The sequence below is a fragment of the Oxyura jamaicensis genome, chromosome 9 (genome assembly GCF_011077185.1).
Source record: "Oxyura jamaicensis isolate SHBP4307 breed ruddy duck chromosome 9, BPBGC_Ojam_1.0, whole genome shotgun sequence".
Classification (NCBI taxonomy): Eukaryota; Metazoa; Chordata; class Aves; order Anseriformes; family Anatidae; genus Oxyura; species Oxyura jamaicensis.
The window spans coordinates 16,804,218-16,818,320 of NC_048901.1; the positions used below are offsets into that span (position 1 = coordinate 16,804,218).

Genomic DNA, 14,103 nt, shown 5'->3' on the forward strand with positions numbered 1-14,103 from the left:
CCATCCCAACCCATCCATCCCATCCCATCCCATCCTATCCCATCCATCCCATCCCATTCATCCTATCCCATCCCATCCCATCCCATCCCACATACTCCATCCCATCCCATCCCATCCCATTAATCCCATCCCATCCACCCCATCCCATTCCACGTACCTCATCCGTCCTATCTCACCCCATCCCATCCCACACATCCCATCCCATCGCTTACCATCCCAACCCACCCAACAAAACACACCAGTCCCGTCTGACCCCACCTCATCCCATCCCCCTCACACCGTGACTCCCAGCGCGGTGACACAGCTCACTGCTGGGGTCCTGGCCAGGGTGACAACACACACACAGGACCCTGCAGGGATCCCCCGTTTTCCACCCGTTTTCCACCTTCCCCACCACTCATGGGAAATGGTTCCCGGGGAGGTTTTGGGGCCCTGTGCGGGGCTGTGACCTGTCCTCGCCCTCTGTGCCCCATCGCAGAGTGGAAGAATTTACCACGAGGGGCTGCTTGGGGTTGGGGGACCACAAGGGTGCGGGGCCGGACCTCTTGGGATGTGCCCCAGCCACCCCAACACGGCTGGGGCTGCTTGCTGAGGGCAGGAGCGAGCCCCCCGCCACCTGCATGTCCCCTCCTCAGATGCTCAGCGGTGCTCAAGTCCCTGATTTTGGGACATTTTGGTGCTGCCAGTCCCCGGGGTGCTTGGGAGCTCTGTCAGGCTGCTGTAGGGGAGCACACAGCCGGGTGCGTCCCCCCCCCCCCCGGGCAGCCCCCGCGGCACCGCCATCTGGGCAGCCCCCGGCACCATCTGCAGGCAGCACCTCGCTGCTCGCCGCCCCGCCGCGGCGCTCCCTGCCCCAGAAACCTGCCCCAGAAACCCGCTGCAGCTCCTGGCCACCTTCTCCGCAGCTTCTGGAGGGAATGGGATCTTTGGGGGGGGGGGGGGGGGGGGTTAGCGGGGCCAGCCACAGCCGGCCTCTGCTCTGTGCACGGCCCCGAGCACGTCCCATGTCCGTACCGCCTCCTCCTCCCTTGGTGCAGAAGGGTTTGGCTTCCCAAGCCCTGGCCACGTGCAGAGACCGAGCTGCAGGCAGTTTGGGGGTGGCTGACCCGCCACCGCTGCCGGGGGGCTGCAGGACCCGGCTGACATCCCCGCGGGGCTCGGCAGGGTGGCGAGTCCTGGGGGTGCTGCGGCACCTCGACGTCCCGGGCATGGGGCCCAACGGGACTGGCTGTGCCCTGGAGAGCTGGGCGGCTCGTTTAAGGTGAGAAAGAGAGGAAAATGGCAAAGGTAGGGCCAAGAAGCAGAAGTTGCTGCTCGAGGAGACGAGCGAGGGAGAAGCAAGTGGCCAGGCCAGCACCGTTACCCGTGCGCTGGGAGTGGTGCTGTGTCCCTGGGGAAGGGGGGCTACCGAGGGGCTACCTGGGGGGGCAGATGGAGACGCCAAGAAACTTAAAGATGGCCCAGACGTGGCGTGGGGAGACTCGCCTCTCCTCGTGAAGCTGCTCCTGGGAGATCCTCCCCGTCGGCACCAACGCGTGCAGCGAGACGCAGCAGCCCGGTTTATTCCGCGATTTCAGAGGGCCGAGTTACCCGAGCACGAAATTTCTGAACGGAGCACACGGGGAAATTGCTTATTCACACTTGAATAACTTAAAAATGGCTGAGCAAATTTTGCTTAAACTTTCCCCGAGAATTCCCCTCGGAGCCAAGCCGCGCCTGGCAAATTTCAGCCCAAAAGGAATTTATTTCAGAAAAGGACAAGGAACTGGAGCGGGGGGCGAGCACGGGTGCAGGGAGCTGGCTGTAATCCCCTCTCCCCACGTGTGCTGTAATTAACCAGCTCCCACGGGGCTGGTGCCTCCGAGCAGCCTCTCCCCAGGGTGCAGGAGGGTGCCGTGGTCCCGGGTTGGGGCTGAGGATTTCGGGTCCTGGCCCGCAGTGGGGCCAGCAGCTGGATGAGCTGAGGGTCCCCTCTCGCTGCCTCTGCATCGCAGCCGGAGGGTGCCGTCCTCGGGAGCAGCGCTGGCAGGGCTCCTCCGCCTGCACAATAGGAAATAACTGTGGTGGCTGCGTGGAATTTGCGGGCGGAGGCTGGCTCTGGGGTGCCAGCCGGCCGAGTGACACAATGACACCGCGCCGAGGACACTGCCGTGGTCCCCGTGTGCCGGGCACGCTGTCACCTCTGGCAGAGGCGCACCCATGGGTGCGTGGAGAAACCCGGGCATCTGCCGGCCCCGTGTCACCCCCGTGCCCGTGTCGCTGTCCCTGCTGTCCCCACTGGCATGGGCACAGCATAGGCAGCATGAAGCCCTGGAGGTGCACGCGGGCTGTAGCTGCACACCCTGCCCTGGTGCGCCCAACCGCCGGCACTCGCTTCATTTGCATGGAGCAACCTCAGCTCCGAGTTAATAAGGAGAAGGCGATTAGGGAACAATTATTCCTGTTTTCTCAGAAGATCTAAGGGGCACCGAATGAAAAGCGCCCGGCAGAAGTTTTAAAACAAACAGGCGGGCGTACATTCCTGGCCACGCGGCGAGGGCACCGCCAGGAGATAGCGTGGCCGCCAGGAGCGAGCGCGTGCTTGAAGGGGAGAGGGAAAACCCTGCCCGAGGTCCCCCTAACTGGGAGCGGGGGGGGGGGGGCTGTGGGAAGCCAGGCTGGGGGCATTGTCCCCATTTTGGGGCTAGCTAATGCACAGCGAGGTGGCGCGAGCCACGCTAGGGTCCCCTTCGCGCTGTTCCCATCGCAGGTGGCACCTCCGCGTGGCTGCCCCGGGGTTCCCGCTGCCACCCCCGGCACCCCGGGGGGGGCCCCGTTCCCAGGGCGGGGAGGGCCGCCCCGTGCCAGCTCGCCCAGCCGGCGTCTCCCGCCGGGTCAGGGCCGGCTCCAGCCTGTCTCCTTCCCAGGCTGCCTGGGCGCTCGCCCCTCCGGGTGCTCCTCCCCGCGCCGTGCGGCGCTGCCCGCGGGATGGATGGGGTGGAGTGGGATGGGATGGGAGACGATGGGGAGGGATGGGACACGATGGGGAGGGATGGGACACGATGGGGAGGGATGGGGCAGCCGGCACTGCTGGTGGCAGCCCAGCGAGGAGGCCGTTCTCCCGCCGCTCCCCATCCCCACTTCAAAACCTTCTCTCCCGTCCCACCCACATCCACCACCCCGCACCTCTGGCAAGCTTCAGGATGCAGTTAAACACTTCAGCACTTAAAATTTCAGGTGCTAATTGCTTAGTAATGAAAACTTTAATCACAGGGCAATTAAAACCTTAAGTAGCTGTGGGAGATCCATTCCACGTCAACAATGAAGAGCACTCGCTCCCCCCTCACCACCCCCAGCACCGGGGGCCAGCCACGGGTCCCCAGCAGCCCCCACCCGGGCACCCCGACTTGCCCCCAGGCCGCACGGAGCAGGAGGTGGCCGAGGAACGATCAGCCAGCACCGTAACAAACTTGAAATCCCATCTAATTTTGGATTAAGCGCCATACGAAAGGGTTTTGTTATTCTAAATCTCCTACTTTCCAAATTCCCAGGATTAAAATTCTCGGCGTTTATTTTAACCACATACATTTGCAGACAAATCGCTTCTCCCGGCGCAAGACGTTGGAAGCAGGCTTAGGAGGCGAAGCCCGGCCGCAAGCTCCGGGGTTGGGAATCGCTGCGAGCGCTCGCGAGCCCGCTTTGCCGGCACACGCTGGCGGCGCAGCCCCGCCACATTTCCTGCACGGGAGGGGAAAGGGCCCTGCCCGCGAGGTGCTGGGAGCACCGCGGGGAGGAAGGGTGGCTGCCGACCTGGCTCCGGAGCTGATCGCCGTGCCGAGGACGAGCCCTGGGGAAAACCCAGCGGGGTTGGTGCGTGCTGGGGGCGCACGCTGCGGTGTTACCCGTGATGCTGGCCGCTTCTGTACCGTGGTGCTGAGAAATGCTACAGCAAAAAAAAAAAAATAATGGTTCCCTTTGCCCCCTTCCTTCTGAAAGGGAAAGGAGCCACCAGGCCTCCTGCGGCTCCTGCTTTGCCAAGGCAGCACTGGGGGGTCCAAAGGAGAAGGCTGCAGGGTGGGGGCCCGGCCCCAGCTGCCCGGAGGTGTGTGAAACGTGGGCGCCTGCGGGCAGCAGGATGCCCCCCGCTATCAAAAGCAGCATCGGCGTCTGGCAAACATCATTCCTGGCTGGGAAGCCGCTTTCCTCCTGCTCTCCCCTCGTCCCTTCCCTGCCGGCAGCGCCCACGCAGCCTCCCAGACCCGCCTCAGGACCCCCTCAACCCGCTGATCCCAAGGCGATGCAGGCTCAGGGGCAGCCCGTGGGGCAGCGGGGGCTTCCTGGGCCCCACACCCAAGGTGTCACCCCCCCTCCCTCCCCATGCCAGCCCCAGGGGTACCCCAGCTCGGCCTCGCATCCCACCTGGAGCATCCCTCGCCCAAAGCCGCTCCGGATGCTGCGCCTCCCGTCGCCATGGCAACCCCCATCCTCGCCGGGTTGCCATGGCTCCCCGGCCCCCAGCCGCAGCCGCAGCGCAAGAGGACCCGGCGTTTCGGGTCCCCAGGGGCTGCCACGGCACAGGGATGCTCTGCGGGGCCTGGGACCACCAGGGTGAGCCAGGGCCAGGCCGGGGGCATGCTGGCACCTCCCTGCTCCTTGGTGCCACCAGAGATGGGCTCCGGGTCCACCTGGGAGCTCGGGGGGCTGGCAGGGATGGGGGGTCCCCCAGCAGCATCACCTATGGCAGGGCGGTGGCATCACTTTGTGGGCCACTTCCCAAACTTGTCTCCTTTCTGCCAGGGGTTTCTCCACTCCGTGCAGCCTCCCCGGCCCTGCAGGTCGTGGTGGTGGGCAGGCACACCTTGCGTTGATGGCACTGAGCAGGCACGAGCCCTGCCCTGCATGCTGCTGCCTCCCTGCCCCCTTGATAAAACATCTCGCCCCTGCGTGCGGCACAGACCCAGTGTTCGGGGAAGCCTCAGGGCTCCCGGGGCTGCACTTGCTGCACGGGGGTTGCGGCTGCGCTCAGCAGCGCGAGAAGCCGGAGGGCTCCGGGCGAGCTGCGCTAAATAAACACAGCAACCGTGAGAAAAAGGCAGCCAGGAATAAATAGTTGAACAAAATAATAAGTCGAAGGAATAAACAAAGCGGGGACGTGCCCAGACACGGCGCGAGCCTCCGACTTAACGCTTCCAAGCCTGGCTCCAGCCCAGCCCCAGCACCCCACGGGCAGTGGAGCCCAGCCCGCTGGCAGCGCCCTGCTGGGTGCACCCCGCTCCCCCTCTGGCCAAGGGGATCCCCCTGCTGCTGCCTCCCCGGGGGGATGCAGGGACTGGGCTCCCCACACTGCTTGGAGAGGTGCCGGGGAGCCTATCCTGATGGGGCTGCCTGTTGCCCCAGCACTTGGCAGGGCAGGGGTGAGCCCAGGCTTTGCCATCGCCTCCCAACAGGGCCGGATCCAGCCCCTGACCTCCTTTGCCATTGCCCTTTCCCACTCCGGGGTCAAGGCAGCCACGTGGCCTCCATCCCCATCCTCCCCGGGGAACCCCAGGGCCTGGGCCGGAGGGAGCGGGGAGGTCCCGCAGCGCCGGGCGCACCAGGGGACGCGGGGGCTCGGGGCGCAGCACCCTGTCCCCTGGTGCCACCACAAAGCTCCTTTCAAGCTCTCCGCGGGGCCCTGACACTTCACCTCCCTCCCTCGCAAGATGGCACCCAGCCGTGCTCGGGCAGGGAACAAAGGGACGGGGGTTAAAGGAGCTAGTTATTTTAAGAGCCTGCACTGGCAGTAATGGGCAGAAAAATAAAAAAAAAAGAGAAGAAAAGAAAGAAAACCAGAATAAGCGACAAAAGAGCGCTCCCCGTACATACTTTCACAGCAGTGCTCTGATGCATTCAGTGTAAAACCTGCGGCAGGCAGTGGGGGGAAAAAAAAAAACTCAGATAAAAGGAAAACAATGCAAATCAAACCCAGCGCATCAGCCCTGGGGAGGGCCGGCCAGCAGCGCGGCACCGGGGCGTCCGCACGGAGCAGCCGGGCTCTGGGACAGGGTGGTTCTCCAAGCAAACTTGTTGGAAGTGGGTTCCCAGCACACCAGTTTGGTTCCCCAGCCTGGGGAGCACCGGATTCCTAAGAAGAGCCGGGCCCGACGTTGCTCTCCCCAGCACGTGCTTGCCGGCCTCTCCCACTGCGGGAGCCATCCCCACCGCCGGCGGCAGCAAGCACCTTTGGTAAACCAAAAGCTACCAGGGCTGGATCTCTGCACTTCCCTCCACCTTTATATTGGGGGAAAAACAACAAAACACAGCTGTGAGGGATGCAGGAGGCTTTCCTTCCACAGCTGGGACCTTGGCGGGATGGGGATGGGATGGGGCGCAGGAGGACGCGCCTGCCCCACGCCTGCCCACTGATGGGAGAGGCATCAGGGAAGGCAGGCGGGCAGAGGCACACAGCCTGCATCTGCACCCGGTGTCTGCGTGGCCTGGGCCCTGAAATGTCCCCAGGCTGAGAACTGGTGCCCTCGGTGCTGGATCCCAGACGGTGGCTGGAGGAACGCCCCTGCTCGCCCCTCGTGGGGGTCCCAGATCACTCCCACGCGGTGCCCAGCATCATCCTCGCCTGCTGGTGAGGGTGTTACCACGTGGGCTGGATCCATGCAGAATTGGGACAGGGATCGGGGAGGGGACACTCACCTTGGCACCCGCAGAGCCCCCCCCCCCCCCCCCCGATGGTGTCCTGAAGGCAAAGGACCGGAGGGTCCGGGACACGCAGCACCCCCACGCAGGATTTGGGGCAGGACCCCCGGGGTGCCGCAGGTGCAGCCACGGATGCCCTGCGCCCCCCTCAGCCCCTTGGCCTCCAGCAGAGCATTCGGGAGGGAGGTCAAGCATTTTCTTCTCTCTCCCCCCTCCCTCTCTGAGATGAAGAATTTAATTTTAGTTTTTACAGCTCCTCCTAGGTGGATAAATCCCTTCCTGGCGAGTCCAAGCCCTGGAAAATCTTGTGAATCTAACGCTGGCCCTTCTGGCAGTTACTGCAGCAATTCCTGTTTCTCTCCAGCCGCACTCTGTAAAGTTTTATAGTTTCCTGGTTGTAGCTGCGAGGCCCCAGCCGTGCCGAGGAGGGTGGCGGGGGGGAGCGCAGGAAGCGGGAGGCCGCGGAGCTGCGGCCAGGTGGGACGGCCCCGGCACGCTCAGCCACCAGCACCGGGTCCCTTGTGGGCTTCTCCAGGTGGCACCGACCTCTGTGCAGGACCTCAGTCTGTCGTGGCTGTCACCCCGTCCCTGGCAGGATGCAGCCAGCGCCACGAAGGTGCCGTGGGATGCTCCGGGGAACGCCACCCGGTGCCTGTCTGGGGAGCGCGGCACAGCCGCTGGCGTCACAGCCCGCTGGGTGCGAGCGGGGCCCCGTGGTGGGAGCCGGCGCTCCTGCGAGACTGCTCCCTAATGAAAGTCAGCTTGCTATCTGCTTTCTATCAGCTCCACGCTGCTCCAGCGCCCGGGGGGGATGGAGAACATCGAGGGCAAGCCGTGCCACGGCACCGCGCATCGCCTCTCTCCGCTCCCGTCACTCGTGTGCGCGTCCCTGGAGGGGTGAGGTGGCGCTTGCCAGGTGGCAGAACAAGGCACGGTGGTGCTCCTGCTGGAACCAACTCCATCCCAGCGTGGGACATCGTATTTTTCCAGCCAAGTGATGGAAGAGCTCACTGCCTGTGCCCCCATGCAGCATCCTGCAGCAAGAGACCTGCCCGCCCAGCGCGCCGGAACCACTGGTGGGAACACCGCCCATGGCACCTCGCCGCCCTGGGAGCCAGCAGCCCCTGAATCCCTCTATTACTATTTTATTTTTCTTTCCAGGCTTCGCTAGATATAGTAGTTCTGATGGAAAATGGTACCCACCTGCCAGGTCAGGGGTGACAGGACAGCAGGGAGCTGCTCCGCGCGCCGCCACAGTTGAGAATCCCGGCCGGTGTCGGGCTATATTAGGAAAGCGGTGGGGAAGGCGAGTGCGAATGTTATAATGCCACCAGCTCCATTAAAGCTTACGGTCCGCCTTTGAACGCTGAAGTCGCCGTGCTCGGTTCTGGCTGCTGTGCCTCCAAAAGGATGCGGCAAAAATAGCCCAGAGACAGGCGGTGAGCGTGCCTGGCAGGGAAGTGCGATTTCTGTGGGAAAGGGAGAGGATTAGCACAGAGAGGCAAAGAAAGAGAGGGGAAATGACAGCGGTATGTAGGTGTAGAGCCCCCCGAGCAGGCCTGGCTCCCCACCACGGGGCATCCTGCAGGAGCCACGAGATCTCTGCACAGAGACAGCCATGGGAATGGTGGCATTACTGTTGCTGACCCTGCTCCGGGGTTTCCAGCACATCCCCAGGCTCAGGTCCATCATCCGGGTGCGGAGGTTGCAGGGGCACCCCTGGGTGCTGGGGCATGAGCAGGACATGGGCACGGGGATGCTGCCACACAGGGAAACCTCTGCTCAGCTTCCTGCAGCAGCCAGCACGGGACGTCCCCGTCCCCACCGCCAGCGCCACAGGACATCACGGGTCACCGAGCAGCAGCGGGACCTGCCTCACCCCTCGCGCCCTTCCCAGAAGTGTGTGTGTGGGGGGAGAGGCAGCGAGGGGGGCTGTAAACCCTGCATTACCGCTAATTAAGCACTTGGCTGTCACGGCGGCTTCCCAACACGCCCGTCTCTCTGACACTTTTACTATTTGGGGAAATGGCGTCTCGGGCCTTTGATGAACTCGCTATGAAGTTGAAAGGAGCTCGTGGCGCGGTGCCAGGGCCTTCTGCAATTGTCTGTGGGATCGGGATGGGAAATGACCCATTTATAAAAAAAAAAAAAAAAAAAAAAAAGGCAGCGAGGTGATAAATCAGACCTGGGAACCTGGAGCCGCCGACCCTGCGGCTGGCAGGCAGGATGTGCCGGGCCAGGCTCTGCCGCACCTGTGGGTGCCCCTGCCTGACCCAGAGCTGGGGTCCCCCCGGGCAGCCTACTTGTGCCCTCCCCTCCATAGGGGCCAGCACCCCCATCCCAGCCCCTGCAGCCCCCAAACTCCTCCTCCAGCCGCCGTTCCTGCCACAGGTGACCCCGTGCTCCCTACACCCGAGCCTCGGTTCTCTCTAACACCACATACGTGTGCGCGCGCCTGTACACAGATATGTATTCACTTCCTCCCCCCCGCATTGTGTTTCTCATCAATTATTCACCTCTCATGAAATAGGAATGAAAACAGATTGCACGATGCTGGCTGCGTTCTTGGAGGAAGGAAATCAGCCCGAGGATTTCCCACAATGGCTCCAGGGCTCAGGGCGAGATGAGGCACCCGGCCACAAGGCACCCGGTGTCAGCATGACCCCGAGAACGAGACCCCATCTCGAGAGAGGCTCTGGAGCCCCTTGGGGTGGTTTCCTGAATTCCTGCATCTCCTTCCTGAGCAGTCTCCCTGTTGCCCACACCCCTGGGGCACATCCCCATCCTCTCCTCCACCCCTGGGGCACGCATCCTCACCAGCTCCGCTGCCACAGCCCCGCACCACGCTTGCTTTTGAAGGTAGCCCTGTTCTTTCCCCCTGTACCTTGGTATTTTAACATCTGCTCCCTCTCTTCCATTTTTAAGAGCTTATCAGAAAAGCAGGGCAGGAGCAGGCCCCTATTTGTGACTTTTTATCCTCTGACCACGCTGCCCTGTGCCCATCCTCACCCTCCCCTCCGCCGCCGGAGCCGTGCTGATTTACGCAACGTTCCCACCGCCTCGCTCCATGCTCTCTGCCCATTGTAATCTTTTCTTTGCTCTTTTGACCATCAGCATATATTGAATAAGAGCTCTTAATTGAGCTGTCCGCATTGACATGTTGGGCTTGTACTTAGTGGCTATAATTAATTTAGGACAATATATGTGAATTATCTTGATTAGTCTATCCAAATGCATCATCTTGCACGGGCCCATGGTGAATGTCATATATCTTTGTGCAATCCATTCCTGCCGCGGCGGAGTCCTCCAGCCTTAACTAACCTAAATGTGTCACGTTTTTTTGCTAACACGCTGCCTTCTGCGCATCATTAATGAGCGTAACAAACCACGCCGACGCTAACCCCCAGCCGCCGGCTCGGCCCCGTGATAACCTCTCACCACGGCGAGCACCAACGCTGCTCCTGCAGGCAGGAGGAGGGAACTGGGACCTGGCGAGGTGGGACCACGCTGGGACCCGTGCGGGTTTAGGGGCAGCTCCGTGTGGCGGATGCTGCTGAGGGGCCCCCACCCCGCTATGGGGTCGGTCCGTGGAGAAGCCAGCCCCGGGGGGCAGCACGGGGACCTCCGGCTGCGTGGCTACGCCTCCGCGTCTCTCACCGGTTTCCTCGCAGGGTCTTTCCACAACCGAGGAGAGGCATCGGGGGGGGTCTGCTCCAGCTTGGAATGCCCCAGCGGAGCTGGGAGGTGGCCGAGCTGTTTCCAGGTGGGCGCTCAGAGGGCTGAGGCCAAGCTTCCCACCCCATCCCCAGGAGCACGGGCCATGGAGCCGCCACCAGGCAGGGTGCGCACACCGGGCGTGCAGCAGCTCGGTGTGGAGGAGCTGGTGCTGGCTCCAGGGCAGTCCTGTCCCCCCACACCTTTTTTTTAAGAGGCTGTGCACATCGCTGCCGAGGCCTCCTTTGATAGCAGCACTACAAACGCGCACACAAACAAACAAACCAACCCGTCAGATATCACCGGGGCAGAAAAAAAAAAAAATAAAAACACAATTACAGGGCTCAGGTTTCCAGGATCAGCCTCACCCTCGTGCTTTGCAGACACCTGAAGCCGGGAGCCGGTTAAGGCTGCATCCATCTGCGGGTTGCTTTCAGTCTCCCAGGCGGTGCAGAGGCATTCACCCAGCGCAATGAGCTCCGAGATGGAGGAGAACAAGCGGCCCCAGCGCCGCTTCCCTGCCCGTCCATGCGGAGGGGACACGCGGCACACGAGCCCTGACCTTGCCCAAACAACCGCACGCGGTCGGATCCTGTTTGGGACAGCCCGAGCAGCACCAGGGAGATGTTTAGGCTAAGTCCTCGGCAGTCAGCCGTAGGAATTTAACCCCGCTGGTTCTGATTATGGCTCGACAAGTTCAGTTTCCATCCCAGAACACCGTTTTTGCCCGCATAAGAGCGCTCACGGTCACCTCTGACCCCCCTGGCAAGGTTTATTGCTGCAGCCCACAAGGAAGCAGCCGCATCGGCGGCCTCGTAAACCTCAGGGCCACGGAGGGCTGGTCCCTGCAAATAAAACCCCTGCAGATGCCCTCAGCCCCCTGTGCACTCCCTGGGGTCCCCCAGGGCCACCCAGTGTCACCTGCCCCTCGCAGGACCTCCTGTGGGCACCCGGAGCAGTGCCACTCTATGGCCCGGTGCCCAGGGAGCCACAAGGCAAAGCTCACACAACCATCAGGAGCAGGGTGGGGACAAACTGACCCCTCTCCTCCCACGAGGACACCCTTCACCTGCGTGGGACCAGGGTGACATTTCTGACAGCGGGTTTGGTTCAGCCATGCATCGGTTTGGTGCTGTTCCCCACTCCACACGTGCCTTAATTGCAGCCACAAACGCTGGGGAGGCTGCAGCCCTCCTCCTCCTCCTGGTGTTTTGCCACATTACCAACACCTAGCAGAGAGCAGAGGGGAGATAACCTGAGGGTGAGCAAGCCCCTTCCCCAGTCTGGGCATCCCACAGCTGGCCCTACTTGTGGGGGCAAGGGAGGGGAACAGCCTTGTCAGCCCACATCCTAGGGAGACTTTTTGGCTTCTCCTCCTTAGAAGGATGAGGTGTGCTCACTGGGGCTCCCTCGCCCCGGCTGGGGAGGGCTTGGTTTGCTCTTGGGGCTGTGAGTGAAGCTCATGGGCACAAAACCGTGCGCCCAGGCTGGCTTGCAGGTCCCCAGCCAGGTGACGTGGTGCCGTACACGCCCTGCATCCTCCAGGAGAGCCAAAACCCACCTTGCTACCAGGCACAGCGAGCAAACACGGACATTTAAACACAGCCAGAACCTCACCAGGAGGATCCCAGCTGAGCCGCACCCCCCCTCACCTGCTGCTCCCCGTCCCCACGGGCATGGAACAGGGACGCTCTGGGGCACGGGTGGCCCTGGGGACCCTCTCCCCGGGGACCCAGCGCTGGCACTGACACTCGAGACACTTCAAAAGGAACCGGCCAAAGCCCTCGAGAGCAGACTGCCTGCGAGGCTGCTGGCGCCGTCCCCAGATGGGCTCCTCGGCTGCGCGGGTCCGAGGAGGGCTGCGAACGCTCTCCTTTCTATTTACATTACCAGGAATGCATAAAATGGGGAGGGGGGAGGCTGGGGAGGGGGGGTATTGGCTGATTGTTCCCAGGATCCCCTTGTCAGAAACCCTCCCTGCTCCGTTAGTGTCTCTTGATATATGGCTTGCATTAGGGGATGAAAGTGAGGCATAGCTTGGGGTTTTGGCACGACAAACCCCATTAAACTCTCTCTGGGAAAATGAGTCCAAAAAAGCCTTTCGGGGGGTTGAGTCACTGACGGAGCTGCGAGAGGTATTTATACACGCGGGGCCCGCGCCTCCGCCAGCCCAGCCCAGATCCCAGCTGGGGCAGGCATGGGGACGGGGGCACACAGTGACCCTGGGGACCCCACCTCACCTGCCACATCCCTCGATAGCGAGACGCAGGACAGACCCCTCCTGGCCCACCCAGGAAACCCCCAGCCCCAAATTTCCCCTCGGGAAGGGGGTGCCTGGGCTCGGGGTCAGCACCCAGGGGGGATGGAGGGGTCTTTGCTTTGAAGTCAGGGTGAGGTCTGGGGGCAGGAGCTGCTGGATAAGCCTCTCCTTGCCTCGCAGCCAGGAACGCTGAGCCATGCGGGGAGGAGGAAGAGGAGGAGGAGGAAGGTCAGTGCAGCCCCCAGCCCTTTTGCAAGTCCCTGCCAGCACTGAGGGGCGCAGAGCACAGCCACCTGCCTGCAGAGCCCCGGCCACCTCGCAGGTGATGTGCTGCGGGGCGAGGGGCGGCCAAAAAACAGCTGAAAAGCCCCCACAGAAGCCAAGAGGGGAGTCAAAGCAGCAGCAGGGGCAGCTGAGCACGGTGCGGGGAAACACAGCCCAAAGCAGCAGCAGCAGGAGGAGCAGAGGACCCTGCCTCCCTCCTGCCCTGTGGCTCACCCAGAGCTGCAGCCATGCTGATGCTCGCGGCCGGTTTTCCTATGAAGGGACGAGGAATTTGCTGGGGACCGTGGTGATGGCACAGCAGGGTGGAGGCAGAGCAGCTGCCTTCGTGGTGAGCAGCACAGAAAGCTGTGGATGAGCCTCAGTCCCCCCACGCTGCCACCCCCACTTGGTGCCGGTGCCCGAGGGGCTTGGAGCACCCCGCAGCAGGGCTCGCACCCTGCCCGGGGCCATGGCACAGCACAGACTTGGAGAGGAGGGGGTGGCCGTCAGAAAGGAGAAGCGAGGCCCTGGAAGATGTCCAGCTCTCTTTTAATTAACCTGAACAAGCCAGAGCTTAAGTTTCTGAGCCAAGCCGGAGTCTCCCCGTTAGGAGAAGCCTGCAGTACCTTGCAGTAATTTAATAACTCCTATTTGGAGCTCTCTAATAGCAGCGCTGCAGAACGGCTCCAAACCCTCTGGTCTCCCTGCCTTCCCACAATCAGGTTACCTTTATTGCTTCATGCTAATATTAACAGAGATACCAGCACTAATGCCTCACCTCAAGCTCAGCTGGCGGGGAAGGGTCTGGCACGGCCAAAGAGGAAACCAGGCGGCACGTGGCATGGCCAGGCCGGCTCCTCGGCACCCCCAGACACGAGCTGTCATCCCTTGGGCTGGAAAATGCAAAGCACCCAGCTGGGGGCATTGCCCCTGCTGCTTATAAGGGCCCCCGGCCCCCCTCACTCACAGGTGGCTGCCGTGGGGCTCTGGTCTCTGCCCCCAGATCACCCAGCTGGGACTGATGTCCTGCAGGGGCTGCCCCAGCCCTGCCTGGTTCGCCCTGATTTGGGGAGGGGGCTGCGTTTCGGGTGCCTCTGGCACCGCCAGCCTGCTGGCCTGGGTGGCAAGGGGCAAAGCTGTCCCTGATGCCACAAGTACAAGTCTGCCGTGGGGACAGTGGGCTGGAGGGGGTCACG

General features: G+C 62.6%; 1 protein-coding gene across 1 annotated transcript in view; it reads right to left on the reverse strand.

The window, feature by feature from the left end:
* EPHB3 (EPH receptor B3) overlaps window positions 1-13,097 on the reverse strand; it is a 39,302-nt gene extending 26,205 nt beyond the window's left edge. The window contains exon 1 of the mRNA XM_035335239.1: window positions 13,086-13,097. The gene's annotated coding sequence lies outside the window, so the exon portion shown is untranslated. The remainder of the gene's footprint in view (window positions 1-13,085) is intronic.
* Window positions 13,098-14,103: the final 1,006 nt, after the last annotated feature.